The 15871-nt window shown below is 41.8% G+C and overlaps 1 protein-coding gene across 1 annotated transcript in view; it reads right to left on the bottom strand.

The window, feature by feature from the left end:
- Dpr12 (defective proboscis extension response 12) overlaps window positions 1–15871 on the bottom strand; it is a 160007-nt gene that overhangs the window by 33663 nt on the left and 110473 nt on the right. The window lies entirely within an intron of this gene.

Raw genomic sequence — 15871 nt, 5'->3', positions numbered from 1 at the left:
GTTTCACACCGAACACACAAATGTCTCCAACACTTGTGATGGATTAAGTTTATCTAATTCAGATTCCTGATAAACCCACCAAAAGAATGAGTTATTGGATAATTGCAAAAGTTCGTGCCTCATATTCATAAACTTCAAGGGCTTTCTCGATGGAAAAGCCCGCAGTTTTTACAAAAAAAAAAAAAAAAAAAAAAAAAATCAACCATCTAGTGCTTAAAGAAGACAAAAAAAGTTATGTTAACGTAGGTCTGGAAATGATTTGTTTCTGAGTGATTAAAATTTTTGTGCCAGAATTCTCGTCTATTCCTAAAGCTTCGCCCACCATTGACGAAACACCCTGTACGCATATTCGTCCCTAATACTCGAAAGTTAATGCGCAAATACATAATGAATCGCAGCCGCGGACGATCCGTAGCGCACGGCCACGGAACAAAACGGCGATCATGTGAATAGAAATCGATAGAGACTCCTCGAAAACGGAAGCTAAGACGCGATAAAAGACTTGGAAAAGGTGTCAACGATGTTTGCAACCGCTCCACGATTGCTGGCAGAGGTAGGAATCTATTTTGGAGGAAATACAGCACGAGTAGCAACAGCGTTGCACGTTTTACACGGCGAGGAAATGCGGTGTCGACTTTTTGGCGGTGCATTTGATGCGTTCGCGTTTCGAGTCAGACATCGACGGTCGACGTCGAAACGGTTTCCCATACTTGTCCTCGGGAATAAAGTCGGCGGGATCACGTATGACGCGTCACGTGTACGACCAAGTGGAGATTATTATCGTGCACGGTGGGTAATCGTGACACGGACCGCGCGGCGTCGCACGAGCTCCCCGTTAATGGCGGCCGTCCCCGGCCGACCTGATCATTTCGATCTTAATTTGCACGCCGAGCGGTTGCCGACATGGAAAATGTTGTTCATGCTGCGTAACATTCTGGTAACGTTCCGTTTATGAATGCCGGCCTCGATAATCTTCCACAGATTTTTCGGCTCGACATTCATGCACCTCTTCAGCGATACAATGGCGGCCATTTTGCTTGCGTCCACACTGAAATAGTGTCCTCTCGTCGTTTACCGACGAAAGTATTGTTTTGAAATGGAGCAAAAGTAACGACAGCTTCAGAGATTTCTCCAGAAAAACTGATGAATGGATTTTGTACATAATTTTTTTTAATTTATCTAAATTTGTGCTTTCTGTTGTTCGAAATCTTGTCCAGGGAACTCGGATTACCTTGAATTAGCGTAACACTTCTGTTTTCAAAGTATACTATTATCTCCTTTCGTTATTCTCGAGCAAGAAAATGATTATGAATATGGATCGAACACTGTCTACGTTCATCCGGAGGATCCCGGAGGTGATGATAATTCGAAAATTATATGGCAGTACTAACGATCCGTTGATTACAATAGATAGCTAGCTTAATGATTCAACCTGCCTGTTTGAACGTTCGTCTAGTCGGAAATTGGGGTTTAATAATTTCCAATAATATCAGTCGGTAATATTATACAATGAGATCGATTGTCTCTCTGAAAACAGTTGGATCGGAGGACGTATTACTTCTACCGTGTCTACAGTTTCCAGCTTCGCCGCGTTAATTGCGAAATAAATCTAACAATTCGCTTATCTTTTAAAACGGGAGGGAAATATAAAACCTCTATCGGTCGGATAATTGCGAGCGGGTAATTCCGCCGTCTCGGTTGCGTGCTGTGCGAGGCTACGGGTTCTCGGGTCTCGATGCTTTGTATGTTTTAATTGAATTCTATTGAAGCCGCATCGGGACGAGCTTAATCTTGCTCGCGGGATAGTGATTATTAAACGAACACGGGCCGGCCGGTAACAGAACAATTTGTTCCTTTCGCCGATGCCTCGGCGAGATCGGCCGGGATGACTGAGCGAACGTGGCACGAACCGCCCTATCGGCTAATCTCGGGCGATACTTCTACTTTGGGAAACGGTCTGTTACATGAACCCGATTACGCGATATCTTGACCAACATCCTGGGCCGCGCGCGCGCGCGCGCCGCTGCCATTAGAAATCGAGCAAGCGAGCGGCCGAGCGGGCGAGCGAGCGAGCGAGCGAGCGAGCAACCGGTGCGCGTGATTCTGAATCCGCTTTCCCGCGAAACGATTCATTTCCTAATCGATGCTTCAATCCGCGTTCTCGATTCCGCTGGATCGATCCGCTGCCCCGAGTTTCTACCCGACCCCCTCTCCTCCCAGCCGACCCGACGAATCCCGTTTCACGAGGAACAGTTTCTGACACAAATCGGTAATCAATGTCACAGTTATCGTTTTTGGATATTCGATCGACAATAATCGCGGCAACTACAACCGGCGAAAAGTAATCCGACAGCGGGAGGGTGCTCTTGCGTTCTTCACTTCACCACTTCCGGAGCACAGCACCGAATTATCCTAGTCTCGATTGCTGATTCCAGAAAAATCTGTCCCACAAGAATTTTTCAAAAATTAGAGGAGAGCAGATAAAGGACGGAGAATGGGAAAGAAAGAGAGGCAGGGAGTCGAAGCGTCGAACCCCAGTCCATCTTTATCGAACGATGCGACAGTTATGGAGAGATTACTGTACCACGACGATTTCTCTGTATATGTCGCCAAGGCCTGGCTGATAAACGTCGCGAAATTATCCCCCGAGATCGAGAGGCCTCGGACACGGAAAAGAATAGAGAAAGAACGTTTTAATTTTCACGTTCTCTCGCGAGGAAAAATTTCGACCTAATTCTAACATTATCGTCATGTTTCATAGTCTCGTGAATATTTAATTTTCACGATGTCCGCGTGTACTCACGAGATGGTAATTTACTATAGCTTCAACAAGGCAGTAACCACAAATTAATTTCTCTCAAACGCAGACATAAAAACAATCATAAAACCGAAACTGTAATTCAGAGGTTATTTTTCAAAAGTTATTAGCAGTATATTATACTATGATTAATCATAGCTACGATACGGTTAACGACCGGAAGTGGTCGTCGCATGACGTCGTGCGTCAACCATAGCGTCGGAAGAAGTCACGGAATTAGCCAAACGCCGGGGGACGGTCGCCGTGAAAGTCGGAGAACTATTGATCTTGCGAACTAATAACTCCATTTCCGATATCATCGAAGTTACGGTGGAAAAATGTTTGCGTTCCGAACAGTTATCGTTTCGATATAGTTAAAGGCCGGAAGTAGCGATCCAGCGATAGCATCAGGCTCGATGGAAACGCCGGAAACGATACTGTGCCGAGTAATTATTTCCGAAACGAAGGGAACGAAGATCACTCGTATATAAACGTTTATACAAAATAAAATCACTGTTTCTAGAACACCATCACGTCCTCTTCTATCGGGCCATGAACGAACTGCGGATTTTTCTAAGAATGTATAAATATTCTTGTAAATTTCGTGCCCAAATTTTTTCACAAACTCGCGAAAGAATACAGCGAGTTCTCGATATATGTCAACGACACGGGTCTTGCCAGCGTCATGTATCGTCCAGGAGAGATACCCGAGCTTCTTGACTCCTCACGGGGTACACCCCGCGGTAGTGGGGATGCTCCCGCGACGTTTATCTCCAGGCCTTGGCGACATATATAGAGAAATCACCGTATACTGACATTTTTCTGGGATTTGAACAAGGACTCCAATTTTCTCCAGGTTGTAAGACATTCAAGGCTCGCGCCAATTTAGTTCAAAATTGATACTCATAGGTTTCTCGGGTCGCTGATTATAAATCTGATGTCAAAATTACAAAAAAACAAAATGGCGGATTCAATATGGCGGATGCGTAACCAAAAAAATTATTGGACTCTCTTAAAAATTGGTATTCCCATATTTTTCGGGCCGGCGAATATGAATCTGATGTCAAAATTACAAAAAACAAAATGGCGGATTCAATATGGCGGATGCGTAACCAAAAAAATTATTGGACTTCCTTGAAAATTAGTATTCCCATATTTTTCGGGCCGGCGAATATGAATCTGATGTCAAAATTGCAAAAAACAAAATGGCGGATGCGTAACCAAAAAAATTATTGGACTTCCTTGAAAATTAGTATTCCCATATTTTTCGGGCCGGCGAATATGAATCTGATGTCAAAATTGCAAAAAACAAAATGGCGGATTCAATATGGCGGATGCGTAACCAAAAAAATTATTGGACTTTCTTAAAAATTGGTATTCCCATATTTTTCGGGCCGACAAATATGAATCTGATGTCAAAATTATAAAAAAAAAACAAAATGGCGGATTCAATATAGCGGATGCGTGAAAGAAATGATTAGACTTTCTTGAAAATTAGTATTCCCATATTTTTCGGGCCGGCGAATATGAATCTGATGTCAAAATTGCAAAAAACAAAATGGCGGATTCAATATGGCGGATGCGTAACCAAAAAAATTATTGGACTTTCTTAAAAATTGGTATTCCCATATTTTTCGGGTCGGCGAATATGAATCTGATGTCAAAATTATAAAAAAAAACAAAATGGCGCATTCAATATAGCGGATGCGTAAAAGAAATGATTAGACTTTCTTGAAAATTAGTATTCCCATATTTTTCGGGCCGGCGAATATGAATCTGATGTCAAAATTGCAAAAAACAAAATGGCGGATTCAATATGGCGGATGCGTAACCAAAAAAATTATTGGACTTTCTTAAAAATTGGTATTCCCATATTTTTCGGGTCGGCGAATATGAATCTGATGTCAAAATTATAAAAAAAACAAAATGGCGGATTCAATATAGCGGATGCGTAAAAGAAATGATTAGACTTTCTTGAAAATTAGTATTCCCATATTTTTCGGGCCGGCGAATATGAATCTGATGTCAAAATTACAAAAAACAAAAATAACATTTTTTTTAAACAATAAAAAAATTACTGTTAAAAAAGAAATTGTTATATCAGAAAACTCTATAAGTGGAACCATACAATGCTTATTTAACAAATTTTATTATAACTTCTAAATTTCTCGAGAAAACATGCTTGTAACTAGTACTATGACTACCTCTGCGTCACAAAAATGAATCGCATTACGAAAGGGGCAGTTTTGGGCAGCTACTTTTTCAAAATAATGTTAAATAATAGTATCTACTACAAGACTCGACAAGAATCTCCGTGGAATATTGTGGAATATACAACTTTTAGTATACATTTGTAAAATCTGTGCACTAAGTATTATCGTTCACTTCATACATTCCAAACATTAATCAATATAAATCCAATGTTATTATTATGTATAGTATTTACTTCCAGGAACAGCATCCATCGTACACGCACAAAAAAAATTCAATTTCCGTAAAATTGTAAGCTTGACACCTTTTTTTTCACAACGTAGTTCACTGCACGAAAACTGCGAGACGACTGTATGGAATATTTGTACTCCCACCATTTAGCATGTATAGGTAGTAAGGCCTTTTTACCGTCGGCTTCTTATACAGTCATTACCTGAGAATCCAATACGGCAAGAGCCATACCCCTAACGTGAAATACATTTTTTGCATTTTGGCCACGTTTTGGCGCTTTTGGCCCACTGTGCGCCGGCTAGGTGTTTCGTCACAAGGTGGATCCCCGCGCAAGATTTCGGGCAGATCGCGATCGTGGGATGTTAAAGAATGATTCGCGAGCGTGTGTTATCGATTGCACGCTTCTTCTCCGGGGCCTCGAACATAAATTCGAATCCCCCGGCAACCGGGTAGCACGTCGAAAGATTGAACGACTCCTCCTCGGTATCGATCGTTGTACCTCGCCTCGAGAACCCGTTGCACCGTATGTCGAATGTGCATGTTGCAGCGGCCGTGGCTAAGCGGTCGCGCCCTCGGCGCCTAGTCTATTTCCTGGATACAGCGATACGGGAAAATTGAAATTTTACGGCAACACCGCTCGACGATTGTACGTGCCGCATACTTTTTGGAACTCCCTCTATCCCCCCACCCCACCCCCACCATCACCCCTACATCGTTTTCGTACAGTCCCCATTGATCGAATTCGAGTTCCCGAAGCGAATCCACCTTTCGCCTATCGAACACCTTTTCGATCCCTTTACCCGCATAAAACGTGACATGCTCTTTCTGTTGATCATTCGAATCGGGAACAGGATACCTGGACACGTCACACTTCTGAAATAATGTAGCAGGTTCGCAATCGTCCTACGTGTGCACCAATCCAGCTGGAGAAAATTCGCGGAGAGCGATTTTATATCATTTAAACTCGTCTCCCTTAAAATCGCATCTTGAAAGTTTGTAAATAATATTAGTCGAATAATGTAACAAAAAGTACGTTAACTGTCTAATTAGTTTTTGCATCTCGAAAACTTATATTACTATTCATCACTTCATGTTCACGAAAATAATAAGTACGGTGCTCCGTTGACGCAAAACTTGCAATAAAATATAAACCACCGTGCCCTACATGTCGTTTCAAGGCTGGAACTGTTTTTGGCAATCTACGCTAGATTGCCAATATTCTACTACAGTATTCTAGTCGGCACTGTGCACAGTCATTTGCAAAAGTTTCTATATGCGCGAACTTTGTGTCGGGAGTGCAAATTAGTTCGCTGTTACGAAAGTTTATCCATTTATAATAACTATGCGAATTTTTCTGTTACAATTTTATTTCGCTACACTGTTTCGTGAAATCCGGAATAGGAGAAAAATTGGTTTCGTCGATTAACAAATCCGTTACGGCGAAAAATTGGCATTTTATGTTGCATCTCGAATGTTAGTATAAAAAGCGATTATAAATACTAATTATAAATTCTGAACGGCTTAGAAATATTTGTAAGCACTCTTTTCATCAAGATGAACAATGTGCTTGATAAATGATTTCGCATACTCTGCGTTTACGTATTACACCAATGAAATAAATTCTAATACGGTTGCATTAATTTATTAGAAATAATTTAATAATAACTTAAACGAAGTTGCTGGTGATATGGAAATTGTGCAACATTACCAATACGGTTGTATTAATTTATTAATAATAGGAACAATTTAATGACAACCTAGACGAGGTTACCGGTGATATAGAAATTGTGCAACATAGCGAGCGCAGAATTACTGTCCATTACACAACTCTGTGATCGACTTTACACCGACGTACTTGTTATTTCGAAGTTTTGCATATAGCGTGCAACAGGATACATTCGGACATGCCCAGCTAACATAATTGTTTCGACTTCCATGTTCTTTACCGCTGCAGAGTAATGCTTTACCGCGCGAATGTCTCTGTCTCTTATTTCAGTCGCCATGTCGCAATTTAACCGCGTTCGTAGCTTATTAGAGGAGCACTTTAATAATCCTCTATTTAGGTTCGCAGTATATATGTTGCGAAGCATGCCAGAGTTCATCGTATCTTTGAGAATATATCTGGCCATACATTACAATTAGCGCGGTTATGCAGTCTCATTCTTTCATTAATGTGACGCGGAGCGGAGCGACGATGACCTAATTAGGTGATTAAACTCCCGACGACTTCGACGGTAACCACTTCGGCCCGAGTCTTCCGAAATCCCGCGGGTTCATCATAAAACTTAATGATTTCGTTTTCCCCCGGATAACGCGCCAAACCCCCTACATCATACCACGGTTCGCGCGTGTAATAATTAGCAACGGGGATCGAGAACGTTTGACGTATAGCGCCCGCTAAAACACGATTACTTGGATCAGCCGATTCTCGCCAAAAAACAAGGTCTTAAGGATCGAAGACTTGATCCTTCTGGCCGCAATTCGCTCTAGGAGCCTAGAACCAGTCTTAACAGGAATGGATTACCTCAACTAGGACTTTTATTGCTCCTCGGATTTTCTGATATCCCGGTACTTATTACCCGAGTACACCTGCAGCGGATCCAAGAAGTATTCGAACCCTAAATACACCCGATTCTCGAAATACCGTAATTTAGTTTTAATTTAAATACTGCCGAAAATGCTACCTGCCGTTTAAAAAATGTATTTTATCAGGAGCCACTTACACACGAAGACAGAAATGATAAAATTATTAGAACATGTAGGTAAGCGACGTTCGGTCAGTCATGTTTTTATTTCACAATAAAAAAAACCAATCATTTTTATTCTTGCAAAAAACTGGAAATTTCAAAGCCAACTGTCATAGGTATTAGTTTCACTCGTTCGCTTTATCAAAAAGTTTTGTTTGTTTTTTTATTCGGTTAAAAGTTGACAGAGATGTTTTTAAAAGTCTGTCACACACGAATCGCTGTACCTTCGTCATTTTCGGACATGTTTTAATGAAATTTCAAAGTAATTTTGTACGAATTACTGTTGGGATAGCTTTATAATTTTAACGGATTGCAACGTACGTCCCGGAAACGTAATTTCACACATGAAAAATTACTCAAACGTCTAACACTCCTTTCGTCGTTCCCAGGTGTGTACGTAACCCCTTCAGTTTAACCCTTTGCTCACTCCTGCCTATTTTAATGCGAATCTGAACGAAATGAGATTTATTCCCTTTCGTCTATTTATTTAACCCTTTGCACTCGAAGCTATTTTAACTCCAAAACAAAACATTTCTTCCGACCTAGAATATTTCCCTTTTATATACAGGGTGAGTCACCAAACGTTAGCACCTCAAATATCTTTGTTGTTTCTAAAGATACGTAAAATATGGTAAGGACAAAGTTGAATGGTACAATGGGGCTGACACGATGCAAAAAAAAAAATTTTGTTTTTATGTCATTTTTTTGGAGATATCAAGGTCACCTTGACTTTTTTAAATGGAACCACCCTTTTTTAAACACCTACAATGATAGTCCCTTTCATTAGGAATTCAGTGACTATAATTAGTCCAAGGTCATTCAGGGTCAGGGACAGAAAAAACGTATAAAACTAAAATATGGAAGCAGAATACCTGTATTTTATAAATGTTCGAAATGATGGCCGACTGCGTCGATAAATTGTTGTAAACGAGCTCTGAAGGAATGTTGAACTCTGATAAGTGTATCCGACGTGATATTCGTACATGCTGTGATGATACGCTGACGCATATCTTCAACTGTTGTTGGAGCATCCGTGTACACGGTCTCTTTTAGCAGACCCCATAAAAAGAAATCCAGTGGATTTAAATCAGGCGAACGTGCTGGCCATGAAACTGTTCCGCCTCGTCCAATCCATCGGTTTGGATATCGAGAATCCAACGTTTCTCTTGCTACTCGTGCATAATCAGCAGGACAACCGTCATGTTGGTACCACATATCGTAGCGATTTTGTAAAGGGACACCTTGTAACAAAATTGGCAGATCTTCTTGCAAAAATTGAGCGTATTTCTGTCCCGTCATCATTCCGTTAACGAAATATGGTCCAATTACTTTGTCGTTCAAAATACCACACCACACGTTTACGCTCCATTGTCTTTGATGATCAATTTCTCGCAGCCAGTGCGGATTATCCACAGACCAATAATGGGCGTTCCGTAGATTAATTGAGCCATGATTAGTAAATGTTGCTTCGTCCGTAAACAAGACATTGGAAAAAAATGAATGATTTTGAAGCAATCCCCATTGACAAAAGTTAATTCTATTTTGAAAATCATTCCCGTGCAATTCTTGATGGAGCGATATGTGGAACGGATGAAATTTATGTCGGGCCAGAATTCGTATTACGCTACTTTGACTTATGCCTGCTTCCCGGGCAATTTTTCTCGTACTCACGTGAGGATTGAAAGCTATAGCTGCTAAAATATTAATTTCATTGTCTTCATTAGTCGTGGGATTCTTCCGTTTGTACTGTCTTGCATGTACACTTCCAGTACTTCGAAACAACCTGTACGTATTTGTGAAAGTATGTCTAGAAGGAGTGTTTCGCTCGGGGTACCTTCCTTCATAAAGTAGGTAATCGGGCCTGCACTGCATTTTTTCTACATTCACAGTAAATCGTGATCATATCACACTTTTCAGTCATCGAATGTAACATAGCGGAATCGCGTTTGGAAACATACTGATAGTAAATAAGAATGCTGAATAACATTGAAGGACCTTAGTATGTTTACTTTAACTACGACCATAGTATGTTTACTATTTCCTACAAGTCTCAACCGTCATAAACGTATTCTGCTTCCATATTTTAGTTTTATACGTTTTTTCTGTCCTTGACCTTGAATGACCTTGGACTAATTATAGTCACTGAATTCCTAATGAAAGGGACTATCATTGTAGGTGTTTAAAAAAGGGTGGTTCCATTTAAAAAAGTCAAGGTGACCTTGATATCTCCAAAAAAAATGACATAAAAACAAAATTTTTGTTTTGCATCGTGTCAGCCCCATTGTACCATTCAACTTTGTCCTTACCATAGTTTACGTATCTTTAGAAACAACTCACCCTGTATATATTTTTCATGTTATACATACGAGAACGGTGCAATTTAGTTGTACAATACTGAAATGTTTACTAACTTATTAAATACAAACAAATTTAATAATGTAAAAAATATTTTGAATAATGATACCGCAATTTTTAGTGGTGCCTTACAGTCACCATTCGAGTGCTAAGGGTTAAACTCGTGTAAGCTATAATTTTGAAACGTCCAGTACTAAGAGGACCGTCGCGAGCGAATTAGACCCAAGGAACTGCGTGTTTAGGGTAGTCGTCGGCTGTTGCGCCATTGTCTTGAGGTTTAGAACGGGTTATCAGATGTAAAAACGAGGCCGCCAGAAGTGCGCGTGTTTAGCAGAAGCGTGCAACAATAGACGTGCTTCTTGTGCCGGAGTTCCTAATTTAAATTGTTGTCGGCTGAAAGTGCTCTTTGTCTAGACACTCTCTCCTTCTCTCTCTCTCTCTCTCTCTCTCTCTCTCTCTCTCTATTTCTTGCTCTGGAAAACAAAAATGGCTGCGTCCACTCGTCGTGTCATAAACCTTTTCTCTGCTGTATCTGTGACATCGAGACGCTCGACGGGCCAGCGGCCCGGGCAATACAACAAAAGGCTCGGCCAGCGATTATGGAAACGGTGCTGGAACTGTTAGGGGACGGTTAAGGTGGATCTTCGGTAAAGTGATAGCAAAAGTGGCTTTCGTTTCTCATTTCTCGGCCTCGAGAGTATCTCTATAGTGTGCTGAAGGTCTCGCGGCGCGGCGACCCTCGTTCAAGAACGATCTTAAACTCGAACGTTAAGCAAAGGTTTGTCTTCGTTTAATGAGCAAGCGTAGAGTTCGCGGAGGAACGTGGAAATAGTTGATACGTTCTTTCATTCGATTCACGGCGAGCGAGTTTGCGCCGTTTCACAGACGCTTTCTTTCTGGGCAAATTGTTGAGGACGGTCCCTGAGCTGTTGATCACCGCTAATGATTCCGCACGTCGCGCTGAAAGGGCTGACAGACCCCACCGACAGCTATACTGCGGATCTTCACGCAAAATAAAAATTGTCCATATCCGCTGCAGGAAGCAGGGACCAAATAAACACCGATTTCTTTCATTAATTATTTTAACACTTTGAACGCCCAACTAGAACCCCCCAAAATTCCATAAAATCAAAGTAAGTTATTTAATGAAATAAACATTGCAAAAAATTAAATGTATGATACTGAGTAATCCTCCAAATTTCTTCCATGTTACAGATCCTAGTCAAGTTTAGTACAATGAATATATCAGCGTAAAAATTCATTTTAAAACCGGCACAAATAATTCCGTCACCCACATATGGCTGACGTGGCATTCAACGTGTTAACATGCCAAAAATAATATATTGATATCCTTTTTACTATAACGGCACAAAGTTCGCTCACAATTTTTCACTAATTCTTAGCACACAGGGTGTCCTAAAAATGTTGTATTTCCTTGAAGGGGTTTCTGAAGGGTTTCCTGAGTTTCTCTTACGCGCGTTTAATTATGGCATCGTTTCTAGGCGGGAGTGTATACGCAGCTAATGCACGAAGATAATACGAGGATTGAAGCAATACGAGGTTGGCGGTGCGAATGGCCGCCATAGTGGCTCTTACGATAAATTAATAATCACCAGACATAGGGAGATGGAACATGCGTTTCAATTAGCGGGATCCTTTGTAACGATCCTGCAACAAACTTGACTCACACGTGCGTGGATTGTGACTGCAGGTTGGATGTGTATCGTATACCAATGGCACTCGAACGCTGCCGCCATTGATTATTAGCGTGCACCAAGGCTATCTCTGACAATTTACAGATTACGTATTTGACTCCCGAGACCGTTCTCTGTTTAACTAATTATCCTCGTTCGGAAGCTGTGCTCTTGGACGATCTTTTTGTCCCAAACATTAATCAAGTCTCGCAGGAAATATCTTATTGTCTTTTTCTGTGCTTTCCATGTACTAAAGCAAAAATGTAGAATTTCATTTAAGTAAACTATTGCGGCTGATGCGGCCCCGCTCAAATTTATGCTAATAGTTATTTAATATGTAATTATCAGTAAACTATTTGTGGATTTAGATGAAATTTGGTCTCACTAAATATCAGGTATAATTTTGGAGGTTTGCTTAAGAGTTAAATAATAGGGTAGGTAAAAATTCTTCTTTTGCAATAACCAAATTCACCCAGCGGGAGAGCCCGTTGCAATGTTATTTTTCTCACTTTAATCATTTTCGCTGAAGTGATTCTTTTAACAACTGTTTTCGCGATTTTGTGCGAATATTTGGTAGCAGGCGTGGTATAATACGCGGTTCTCGAAATGTAAAAATCCTCGAAACTACAATTTACGACATTGTTCGTACGACTATCTCCAAGTTCGCTCCGCGTCTAATTTAAAGCGCGGTAACATCTCGCGTCCCGAATGTTTCTTGTTCCGTCAAACATCCTGAAACGAGGCCACGATGCACGGTCCAGTTAGCGTGGCTGGGAAACTGATTAACATAAACCGCGCCACGAACACCGAGCCATCTTTTGCACTATTTCGTATATCGCGGGCTAGTTCGTGCGTGTGAATAAATAATTCCGGCCGCAGGTTGTTCGTTGTTCCATCGTTTCTCTCCGGGCCGCGCTGCCTTTTGTGCTCGAGCAATGCACACAGTGTGTTCGGTAACTTCCGAAACAGATTCAATCAAGCAATAGTAACTCCGTTACAAGCCCGTCGTTAATCAGCGATCATTCAGGCTTCGATAGGGTTCACGTGGTACGCACCGGTTATGAATCTTAATGAAACCCCACTTTTACCACCGAATCACGGATCGAATTAACATCTCCAGCCTCAAAACTCAAAATTAGACTGCGGTATTTATGCGAAATGAAAGAATTTGTTTCTTTTCAGAAAAATACTTTGTTTGGTACCTTCGATTGCATGAAATTCGCAATTTAGTTCTAGCTCCTCCGCCATTCCTCACGCACAATTCTACTAACAAAGTTACATTTCGCCCTTTGTGTCTCATACATTTTTACCACTTTTACCACCGAATCACGGATCGAAACGATCGAGATCGAATTAACGTCTCCAGCCTCAAAACTCAAAATTAGACTGCGGTATTTATGCGAAATGAAAGAATTTGTTTCTTTTCAGAAAAATACTTTGTTTGGTACCTTCGATTGCATGAACTTCGCAATTTAGTTCTAGCTCCTCCGCCATTCCTCACGCACAATTCTACTAACAAAGTTACATTTCGCCCTTTGTGTCTCATACATTTTTTACACCTCTTCTCCAATTCTCCTTAATTTACCTCCCGCCTTTATTAGTCATTCAACTAACGTTCCTTGTTCCTTGAAACATGATACTTCCTTTTGTACATTCCCCTGCTTTCCCATTCCGTAACAATTCTCTAGTGAACGTCAGGGAACATTCCATATTTTACCGAAATTAAATTGTATGGATTTAGTTGTACAGGGTGTATAAAAATTATATGTCACGACCACCATAGCGTGACTCTACACCTCTGGATCGGTGGAAATATGTTAAAAAAATGCACCGCCAAAAATCAAATCATCTTGGAAATCAAGGTCAAAGTGTCCAAAAATTTTCACTCAAATTTTTCGATACTTTGACCTTAATTATCGAGGTCAAAATGAATTTTGCGGTGCATTTTTTTCACCGATCCGGAGGTGTAGAATCACGCTATGATGGTCGTGACATATCATTTTTATACACCCTGTACGTATCGTGAAATACGGTGATTTCTCTGTATATGTCGCCAAGGCCTGGGCGATAAACGTCGCGGAATTATCCCTACTACCGCGTGGTGTACCTTGTAAGGGGCCTCGAAGCTCGAGAGGCCTGGGACGCCGAGGAGTGTAGGCGACATATATCGAGAATTCACTTAGGTTTGCAACTATGGCAGTGGAAATTGTGCGCAGCTGGCGCTCGCGGTGTGCGCACAATACGCTCAGCCTGACTTATTAAGCTCGCCGTGAGCATTACGACGGGCGGGGGGAGAAAGAGATAGGGCTGATTGTTTTGCAAGTAAAGAAACAATATTAACCGGTCCGTGCATAGGGATGCGGTTTTTTTTTTGTCATCGTGACGTAGAAATTCCGGGAGCATTGTCGCGATACGATATCCGGCGAAGGCTGATCGAAGAGAATGCCGTAGCAGGATTACGGGTAGGTGAATACTTCATTATGAGACCTGCATGGAGGCTTGCGGAACGATAATACTTTAACAGGGGCAAGGATGCCCCCCGCTCCCGTGTCGTTCCTGTCTTTCGAACGCTTTGATGGAAACGAATTATTCTTAACTAGAAAAGGGAATATTTCTCTGTCCTCGGTTTCGTTATTTTTTCTTCTTCGGTGCGCGTCTTTCTCGTTCGACGTCGGTCCGACGATAATTGTGGCGAGATTTATCGTTTCAGCGTTCCTCCCTTTTCTCTCTCCCTCGCCGAGGAAACACAAAGTCCTCCTTTTTCCCCTAATTACACGGGTTACTTGAGTTCCCCTCGATTATTCAGCGGGTGCATTACGTAACCACGTAAAGGTCCGCTGAAAATCCCCGACCCTCGCTGAAAAGTACATTTCTCGTCGGTGATTGTAGCGAGCTGCAATTAACCCGTTTCTTTATCAGCGTTACCGAAAGTATTAGGGGGAAGCCCTGGCGGACGGCCGCTGTATTGGGGCGAAACGAATGTCGAATTAGTCCGCCGTGGCGTCCTACTCGTTTCAGTTTCTCGATACTCGGGAGAGGACCGAGAATAAAACGAAGAAAAGACCGACAAGAGACAGCACTCCTCGTAGGTGAATTGATCCACGGGATGTCCGGCGTTCGATAGAGATCCTTCGCAATAACTGGTCCAATCTATCCCTTCGGATCCTCCTACTGCTCCCCGTTCCCCTCACCCCTCCCTTCCTTGTTTCGTTGCTTTACCGATCTTCGAGTCGTTGGTTCTTCTGATAAGTTGGTCGGACAGTCAACTGACCGGCCAACGCGCCGTCCTGTATCGAAAGCACGTATCGTTCTGTCACGATTTATCATTGGGATGGCTGTACGGCCGATATTGTTGCTGCCGCCGATAAAGATCACGTACGCTCCACGAAGATCTATGAGAAAGTCCCTTCGGAGAATTGCCGCGTAAGCGAGGATCAAACAACCTGGCCACTTTTTCCTCGGCGAAATAATTCGATCCGGCGAAAAATCGTATCCTTCGAAATAGGGATGCGTTCTTCTTCTACGTGGATAGATATGTATGTTCTTCTTCTTCTTCTTCTTCTTCCTCTGCTTCTTCTTCTTCTTCTTCTTCGTCTACGTTCGCCGCTTTGTCGTCCATCTCGAAGTTTCCAGCACAATCGGTGCTTCGTGACTTCACAGACGAATTAACCCGATTGCTGACAAACTACGTTGCAACGGTGTGTTCGAAACTGAAAAGTTTTAACATTGAACCCATTCACCGTCAAAAGTGGCCGGTGCGTTGCCTTCGGAAGTGACAGGACTAATAGCAATTGTTTTGACGTGCAGTTTCTCGCAATAGTAAGGAGAGGTTGTGC

The sequence above is a fragment of the Halictus rubicundus genome, chromosome 16 (assembly GCF_050948215.1).
Source record: "Halictus rubicundus isolate RS-2024b chromosome 16, iyHalRubi1_principal, whole genome shotgun sequence".
NCBI classification, from domain to species: Eukaryota; Metazoa; Arthropoda; class Insecta; order Hymenoptera; family Halictidae; genus Halictus; species Halictus rubicundus.
The sequence above is the reverse complement of the archived record's forward strand: the minus strand, read 5'-3'. Positions and strand labels throughout refer to the sequence as shown.